Genomic DNA, 9,772 nt, shown 5'->3' on the forward strand with positions numbered 1-9,772 from the left:
GTCGGGGTTCTCCATATCGCGCCACTGGTTTAGTACTGGCGCTGCTTTACGAAACACGCACAAATTCGAGATAGCTTTTCTATTAAGAACTATTTTATGTTAAAAACAAGCTGTAGCCGATTTCTACGTCGCCGTGAGCGGCGATAGAAGCGATCGCCTCGGTGATGAGACCGGCAAGGTACCGGCCCTACGGCGAGGCGCCTGTGTAGGCCCGCGCAATGTGAGCTAGCTGTTGGCCGCGACCGTTCGATCGCTGCAGCTCTGTACTAACACTATATTTTTGTTTTGCGCTCGAAATTTAACTGACACGTTTAGGCGCATTTATGACTTCCACACTGCAATAAACGCAGCTGTGACCCTGCTGCCTGCGTATGTGAACGTGATAGGATATTTACACTGCTGGTGGCTCAATTCTTTGAGATGAAAACAAATTCGAATGTGACGTGTTTTGTGGGGCATCTGCTCGCTCGACCTACATTAAAGGCTAATCCTAATCTAGCTTTCCCACAGTGCGGCAAGCAATTATAATGGCACGCTAATAAGGATCCTAAGATCGTATATGATCCTAAGATCGTAACGATCCTAAGATCGGCTAATGCACCCCAATCAAAATAAAAGAGAAGCTTAATGGTTACGAAATGTTTTGCGCATAATGGATGATCTGGTATCGTAATCCAACTTTCGCTTTTTACCGCGGCGGCCCATTGCTTGCGACTGTTTTCATCAACAGGAAACCTATGAAAACTTTAGTCTCTTGCGTATTTCGACGCATCTCAGCTCATCCACATACTGCGTTTCTTTCATTGTAAAATCGTAGAATAAAGATCTCACAGATGGAACCGCACAACCACCCGCGAAACCCAGCGGCTGCTGTGGTAGGCGCGACACGGGCGGCGGCTCGGCGGCGGAGTGCCTACCAAGCGAAACTAAATTCCGACGTCAGCGCCACCGCATTTTCGTGACGTAGCGCCGTGGTGTAGGTCTATAGCACCTGCAAGTAGTAAGCAGGTTGCAGTCTCAAGACCATGTTTGCTTTTCCTTCAGCCTATTCATGTGAAATGCGGGGGCAAGAAAAGTGTAATAGATTACCAGATGAACTCACAGTGTACGCAACAACGGTTCATGGCTCCTCGCAGGTAAACGGCCAGAACGTGGTGGGGATCAAGGACCCCGAAATAACGAAGATTATTGAGAGCGCAGGGAATGTCATCACGGTCACAGTGATTCCATCTTTTGTCTACGATCACATGATCAAACAGTAAGTGGGTCTTATATTGTGTTCCATTTTGCTCTTGCCCTGATGACAACCAAACTTGCTCGTAAATTGGGGAGAAAAAATACTAACATAAAAGTCAGACACTGGGTGCCATGCTGCTATGTCAAATCTCCATATGTGCTCCTCTAAGTGTGTATATATGCACAAATATAACACTTATTTCATTTCATTTATTTCTGAAAGTGCCCAAGAACAGCTCTACGCCTTAGTATTGGTGCACTTGTAAACCTCGATATTGACACGTGTACTGATATTGACACGTGACCGCGTTTCACCGTCAAATTATTGCTCAGTGCAGGGCTACCACGTCACTACCACGTGGCAGTATACAAACTTTAATACAGTTAAACCTCGATCTAACACAAGCTTGTTGCTTTTCTAATAGCCACAATTACATGAATGTGACAGTGGCACATTGCATCGCATTTCCTGCAAGTAGCATACATATAGATGGTGGTAAGGAAGAGAAATAATGCCAGTGCTGACATTGCTCTTACTTGCGAATTGCAGCTGTGACGTTAAGGATTTTTACCCAACTACGTTACATTCAGAGAAGGGTGGCTGATATGTCTAGTTGGTATTCCATAAATTTGTTGCAAGAGCATATACAGTATAGACCACTTATAGCGTAACCGCTTTGAACGTTGTAGCGCGTAGGGTCGCGTCATTGCGCAAATTTTATTTTATTTATTTTATTTTTTATTTTATTTTTTTCTTAATTTTTGTTTTTCTTCTATCACCTTTCATTCCCTTTACCCCTTTCTCCAGTACAGGGTAGCAAGCCCGTATTTACACTGGCTAACCTCCTTGTCTTTCTTTCCCTTTCTTTCTCTCTCTCTCTATAGCGTAACCGCTTATAGTACAGGACCAGATATAATCCGGTCTTTTCAGACTCCCGTTAATTTTCCTCGTAGCACTCTATGTATACGCGTATCGCTTATAGTGTAGTTGTGGGACACGATAATACCAGTTACAGTGCGGCTGCCTGGAAGTTCGGCAGTCAACCTAAACGGGAAACGCTCCCCTCAAGCCACAAATACCATATTTACTCGAATCCAACGCGCACTTTTTTTTGCAATAAAACAGGCCAAAAAATTGCATGCGCGTTAGAATTGAATTTGACCCTAAATGTGCGTTACCATATAGCCGTCGGCATTTCAATATGGTCGCCTCGCATGCGCGTCGAGCCTAGCTATTCTTGAGCCTAGCTACCGTAGCACATGGACATGGATGTGCTGCAGTACACGTGCTTAGGCAATAGTCTACCGTCTGTCTTCACGTTCTCTGCGTCTGCTCTATCAGCATGAAGTACTTTCATGATGATGCCACATTTAAAAGGAAAGTAATCGCGTGCGGAGACAGGCGGAAATCGGGCCGCATCACGGGCGTTCGGAGAATCCGAAGCTTGCGTTCGAGACTGGCGCAAACAGAAGGAGAGAATTTTCGCCAGCAAAATAATCGCAACGGTTTGAGTGGACCGAAGCAGGACGTAATCTGCAATGATCCACTTCGGCGATACGATCGCCTTGGCCCTATCTTGAATGTAATCTGCGACGGGGAAAGTCGGCCGTGCGCCGTTTTTCCACCGCTTATAGGTCGCGTTGAAGCAAGAGGCATGATTATTGGCCCCCCTGGCCTCCGTCAAGCTGTATGCTTACAGCTTTTTTGCCAGGGGAGCCTTCAACACAACTTTGTATGTGTGTTGTGAATAAAATTGAATTGTATTGTATTGTATAGCACGACGGTCAATTTGCTCGCCGCGCTTCGTCGCTCGAGCGTTTTGATAGTTCGTTTCCTCGGTCAACGAGCGAGACGTGCTCATGTTTGCTTGTGCATGCGTGACACTGTGCTTGTTAATTTATTTAGTAAGCGAATATGGAACCTAGAGCACGGTGACAGCGACGGCAGAAATGCGCCTGGAGTGTCCATTATCGTAATAAAATAGTTGTTTTGGTTATAGTGCGGTACCACTTTTAGTGCGGATATTCGAGACTCTGGCGACTTACGTTATAAGCGGTCTACACTGTATTGGGAACCAGTAAAACAGGACGACAGACAAGGACTAAATGCCCGTCAGGGCCAGGATGGACACTGAAATGGTTCCGATGCATATGATAATGTATGTCGACAAGCACTTGTAAGATAAGGAAGAGCGTCACACCTCCTATGCGCAACTCTGCTCTCTCAGGGAGCATATACAGTAATTCTAACAAGGGGCAGGCTCGAACATTGCGCCTCCTGTGAGATAGTGTGATGGAATGTAGAACAATAACGCCAACGTACATTTCGGGTGGCGCAGGAGCAATGGAAGCTCGTTGCACAAACGTGTACATTGCATACAAAGCTCTGAGCCCGTTGGCAGCATGGCGTACGTATGTTGCACAAACGCGTACGTGCCATGCTACAGGGCAAGCTGCGAAATATCGGTATAGAAATTTGTCTGTGCTTAGTCAATGACTGCAGAAGCAACCAACTGCAGAAGATCAATACGGCACGTGATGCAGCTCTGTGCCGCACCAGTACTGCATTGTTCAAAGGTGAAGCCATCTTCAGATATTGATTCAGATGTCGCGCCGCTCGTGACGTGGACGTGAACAGAATGTTGCGTCAAACACCTGCATACTTTTGGGCAGTGTGGGAGCGACGACGTATGCATGAAGCACGAAAAGATCTGTGTTGCGCACATGCGACGGATGCAGCTGGCTGTCTACATAAGATGGCACATCTGGAAAGTGTGGTGGCACAGGGCGCTGGCAAATGAATTTCATGATCCTCACAGTTAAATAGAAAAGTTTCTGCCAAAAGATTATCAACTGTGTTTGCAGCCATAGGGGAAACACATACGCATCTGTGTGCTACATTGGTACTGCACGGAGATGCCCTGTGTGCATGTGTGATAAAGACTATTTACACCCAAATTTGTGTGTCCAGCCTTTACAAAATTATACGGTGTGTGCAGTAGTATAGGCATAAAAATTAATTACCCGTGCAAAAGTTTTTATGCATCGTGCATGTGTGCAAAAAATGCACGAGGTGCTTGGCACAGTGGTGAAGACAACGATAGTGCGAGACTTTCTTGCGTGTCTCTTCAACCATCTTATGTAATCAATCTTGCCTTTCTGTGTAAATACATGTTTAGTCAGCATCTTGCCTCTGTCACAGTAGTCATGCAGTGGTTAAAAGTTGGAACTCTAGCTTAACTTTTAGCTTTTAATCTTCACTTCCAGCTTTTGTGTGCAGATGGGGTGCTACCTCTGGTCTTTGCTTCTGTGTGTGATTCTAGCATCATTCACGTTGCCCTTGCTACTGCTCTTTTCAGCACATCTGGGGGCATGCTTAAGAAGCTGATGGACCACTCGATTCCAGACATGTAAGAAGACCATCAGCTGGCCTGTACACAACAGTCCACCTTGCGTCCAGACCCGTCCTGCCAGGATTGGGTGGCATGCGGCCATGCTCGGTCTTTAGCCGCAAACTGTCACTGCTTGAACAGTTATTGATGAGCCGTTTCTTTGTCATTCCCCTCTAATGGCATGTGTATCATATTGTATGCTGTTTTTTTTTTACACATATATTTTGCTAAATATGTTTTATGGCTTGGCTGAAACCTCATGTTTAAAGCTGTCAACTGTGAGCAAAATGGTGAAGGCTACATACGTTGCCTGCCAAAGAGCCTATGAAGAAAGAGAGTGAATAGGGTGTTATGATGCCTTTCTCTTCACACTTGGCGTGTCACAATTGGCAGTTACCCATGTATAATGTGCGCCTACTTCCTTTTTTTTCTTTTCATGTATTGGAAGGCCTACTGTGGCGTTCGAGTTGCGAGACATTGGATATTTAGGTTGTGAGGGTGATAAGGCAAAAACTGAATTGGGTGAAAAGGTAAAAACTTAATTCTCCAGGAGGCTTGTATGAGCATTGCTGGGCTATCTTGTCTTCTTGAATCGGTCGTCCAATAGCTAGGCATGGTGATCGGATGTGATCACATTTACAAGAGTTCTTTACAATTGAAATTAATTCATGTGGTGTGGCTGCAATGAATCGAGACATTGTAGTGCAGATGAATTGTAGTCTCTGAATAAATTGGTGTATCTTGTGCACAAAGTTTTCATGCGTGCATAAATGTACCATTGGCTTAACTGAAGGGTAGTAAGCATTTTGTCACCCTCTGCAGCTGACGAGGGAAGTGGTGCGTAGTATTTATTATCTCTGTTTATCCATTTGTTTTACTTGCACAGATTCATTGTATGAAGATATGAGTAAGTCTCAGTGCTGCGATTGTTGACGGTATGTTTTGCTTTAGCCGCTGTGGCTCTTTGGAAACAGTGCCATGCCACAAACTTTGCTGGTGGGTTGATCCGTCTGCTGCCATTCATGTTTTGATGTTCCCGGCAGTGAACGTGCTTGAAGTTAGTCTCTTTAAGAGACATTTTGTCTCTTAATGGTATGTTGCATTGCTTATTGAATCCTTTTTATTCAAACCTCTGTGTACTCAAGTCGTCATGGGTGGCACTAAGTCAGTGGTTGTGATAGCGTCGCCCTTGACAATTTCAAGAGAGAGCTATGCATGTTGTTCCCGTGTATAGCATTCAGTTACATGCTATGTGCAATGTATGGTTTTTAACTATACTATAAAGATACTTAAGTCACATATGATCACTGCCTCTTTTCTTGTCACAACCTGTTCTGGCCTTGGGGCAAATCATTATGTTCTGCCGTAAATTGCATTGGGAGGGAAAATGCTCCATGTCTGGCTTTTGACACAAATTTCGACAGACACAGGATGGTGGAAATTGGGTGACTGCTGTACATTCTTTACCCTTATTTATTTGCTTCACAATGCAGCAGGACATCTGTGGCCCAAGGAGTGAAACAGTTCAGACATATACCACATAACAGAATTTTTTTTTTAATCTCGCATAGTAGATACAAAGATACGAAGCTGTAGAAACTGGATAAAATTTCGAGATAAGCAATTCCACGAAATGAGAAGCCCTCTGGCTGCGCATAGACCCTGTGGAGCGTTTCCAAAGTACTGCCAGTAATATTTTCGGTCACTTTCGTGTGCATTGGCACCAGATACATCTGCGCCTACGGCATTACAGGCACTGTGCCAAGACGGCATGCTTGGCACACAGTCGAGATGATTGATCCTAATGCAATATTCGAAGCCAGCCATCCTAGCTTAACCGTCTTCAGGCATCCAAGAAAGCTGACGCAGCTACTTTCTGCATCGTAATGAATTCCACAGATTAACTTCAAAAACCAAAACTACGGAACAGCAAAATTTCGCTGAAACGCTGTGGGCTCGCATGTGTGAGCTGATCGGGCATGCTCAGAAGTGCCGATCATCTTGCCCAAGGTCACAATTAATACGCTGTGACCATATTGATGCGTCACTGATAGCATCCTAAGCAAGATGGGCAAAAAATACCGCGCGAGCGGTGATAGATAGAAGGGGTAAATCTAAGCGCCTTAGCCCGGCACTGCGTATGGCTTGGCTAGGGAGCTGCTACCATGTAAAAAGCGAGCGCAAGCGACGCTGCCCCGTTGCCTTTTTCCTGGTATTTTCGAAGTCGAGATTTCAAGATATCCGGAGTCTGGCCGCAAAAACGTTTCATAAGAGGTGGACAACACATGGGTTGAAATCACGGCCAGAAAAAAATTTCGACTTGGCCGATAATTTGAGATATCCAAGTTCAAGTTGGCTAGGGTTTACTGTACTACAATAGGTGGTGTCCAAGTGCAAGCCCCAGCGATGGTCGCCTCTAAGTAACAAGCTAATCTCGAAGGCTATGCCTTTGCAGACTGCACGTGCGGAAGTGATCGCGAAGCCAGAAACATGTCTTAGACACCAGCTGATCTAGTCTTTTAGCTGGATTACTCAGAGGCAGACTTCACTTGCACAAGAAATAAAATGCATAACTGTTTAATAAAAGTTCACTAGTTAAGGTTTTTAACACACTCCCTCATGTCATAGTGCAGTTTAAGCATTGCAGCCAGCGAGCTTTCAAGGCGGATCCACTTGGAACTAATTCTCGCTTCACCCATAAAGTCCCAAACAATTATTTGTAAGATCTGACGTGCCAGTCTAATCTCCTTTGGCATTTAATCCTAAGGCCCTTCTAACCAACCTGTTTGCTGGAAAGAAGGAAGCATCGTGATGGGGAAGGACTCCGGCTTCACTCGACCTGTAGCTGTGCTTCTAAAATAGGAGGGAGGTGAACAGGCAACACAAAGCTGTTTGCAAAAATGTTATACAGTCGAACCTCAATATCCGCCCGAGACCCGAACACAACTATGTGATATAATTGTTCTTCAAGGTGGATTTTATTGTCTGTTATATTATGAACTTGAAAAACAATTTAAAAAATTTTAGTACCAAGGTTGAATGCCAAAAACTGCATCTCCATGTACGTGAACATCTCACCTCGTCATGTTTGCTGTGGTAAAAACTGCATTTCATTGCTTAAACGCAAGGATAAAGATGGAACTATGTGTAGTACATTACCATGCTGCTGGCGCGTCCAGTATTTTCACGCTGTCTCGGTGATTTCGAAACACACCTCAAGTTTGCTTTCGGCCGTCTGAGACGACACGGAGGTCTAGATCAATTAAGTGTCAAATTCCACAAAAGCGGATGACAAAAATATCAGTAAACCACTTCTTCACAGTTACGCATGCGCCGTACTTTATACCCAGAATGAATATTTCGCATACTCACTTGCGAGTGAACTTATAAAATATATAGAAGGCAATGTATTGTACAAGGGGTCTTCAGAGGATATAACAAAGTTCTACTTGCAGCAAGAAACTTCATTAAATCACAAATATCGTTAATTCGAGGTTTTAATGTTTTAGCAGTAAAAATCATTTCACATATTCCCAGAACATTCCTGGTGGATAGTATGCTGTCAGTAACCACTTATAAATACTAAATGACAAGAAGGTCAGGCCATAACGGCGTGGTTGAGCGCCAGCACACGCGGTGCAGATCGCGCCGAGAGCAATGCATCGGCATGGATCACGGCATGCGAGATCAGCGTGTTGCACCACGTGGCGCCGTAAATATTGACGCCATGGCTGACCACGCCTAATGCCCACAGCCGTCATCAGATCGCGCCCTCAAATTAAAAAAAGAAAGAAAACAGAAGGGCGAAAAGGTACTCGTCCTAATAAAAAGACAGTCGCAGTTTCGCCAGGAAAGCGGAGCATTGATGGCGATAGCCGAGACATCTACACGAATTAAGGTGCGTAGTTTCGTCGGGTGTCGCGTGGTCAGGCAAGATCACCGCTATCGCAATGCGAGCGAACGCTTCGCACCGTGCCTTGGAAACTTGAGATTAGGCGACCGCCAACGCTAGGCGCGCGGGAACAAAATGCGCATGAAACATGAAGGCACCAACCATCTGGGCTCGGCCTTTGCACTTGCCGAAGATTACCTCCAAGATACGGCGCGTGGCCCGCATATGGACAGCCATGCGTAGCTACAGCAAGGATGGAGAGGGGATGCGCGCGCTAGGGGGAGAGGGCGGATAGGCCGCTTTAAAACCGCTATATATAAAAAGTAGCGTCACGCTTTGAAGAATGCCGCCGCCTCCTCGCACAACCTGTCCGAGGCCGACGCCGCGTCGGTGTTGGCCTAATGGCATCACGTGGACCGTCGAGCCCCCAGGCGCTGGCTGCGTTTGTTTACGATCACGCTCCATCGCCATTTTCGCCCGAGAAGCGTCTACCGACTGGCGAGGAGCACGACGATAGCGGCGAACACAGTCGGCGATCGTCGAATCTGATCAGCGGCGAAAGATAAACAAGTGCACGTGTTTCAAGCGGTGTAGGCGGCGCAACGGTCGAAAAAGGAGCGCGAAAGAGAGAAGAAACGAGGAGGGAAGGCGGAAGAGGAGAGTGTCGCTACTTTTTTTTATATAGGGGCTTTAGGCCGCTTCCCCCGCCCCCCCCCCCCCCCCCCCCTCCCCCTCTAGCGCATTCTTGTGATCACGTTACCGCGCCGCTCACCCCTTCCCCAACCCCCCTTTGTACTATGAACCCCCCTTGCTACCATATCCTTGCGCTGAAGGAATCCCAAGCTCTCGTGTTTCTCCGAGCACTGCGAGTTGCCGCACTGTTTTCTGCGTACCGCGTCCTGGCGCGCGTGCTTATGCGGAAGAACGCCTGCAAATAATTTTTTTCTCAGCCGACGTTTTTATAGTTTTTTTTTTCTAGATTTACCGGCTATACAGGCTCCAAGTACATGCTTGAAATTTCCAAAGACTTCGTTAAATCGCGAGAAAAAACACACACGAACTAAGACCGGGAAATATAAACAATTCTTTACATCACGAATTTCATTAAATCGGGGTTCGTTATATTGAGGCTTGAATTTAGAATGTTGTGAACTGTGCTGTTGCTTTAACGTGAATACATTATGTGCATTCGTTGTAAAAGCCAGTCACAGATGTCTAAATTCCTTTGTACAGGAATTTTTTTTTTTTTTTT

General features: G+C 45.7%; 1 long non-coding RNA gene across 1 annotated transcript; it reads left to right on the forward strand.

Annotated features, from left to right (window-relative positions):
- The first annotated feature begins 226 nt into the window (after positions 1-226).
- LOC119466384 (uncharacterized) lies at positions 227-5,929 on the forward strand. Its single transcript, XR_005195112.2, has 2 exons — positions 227-1,258; positions 4,596-5,929. It is a non-coding gene; the product is annotated as an uncharacterized LOC119466384 (long non-coding RNA).
- The last annotated feature ends 3,843 nt before the right edge of the window (positions 5,930-9,772 follow it).

This window comes from Dermacentor silvarum, chromosome 10 (assembly GCF_013339745.2).
Source record: "Dermacentor silvarum isolate Dsil-2018 chromosome 10, BIME_Dsil_1.4, whole genome shotgun sequence".
NCBI lineage: Eukaryota > Metazoa > Arthropoda > Arachnida > Ixodida > Ixodidae > Dermacentor > Dermacentor silvarum.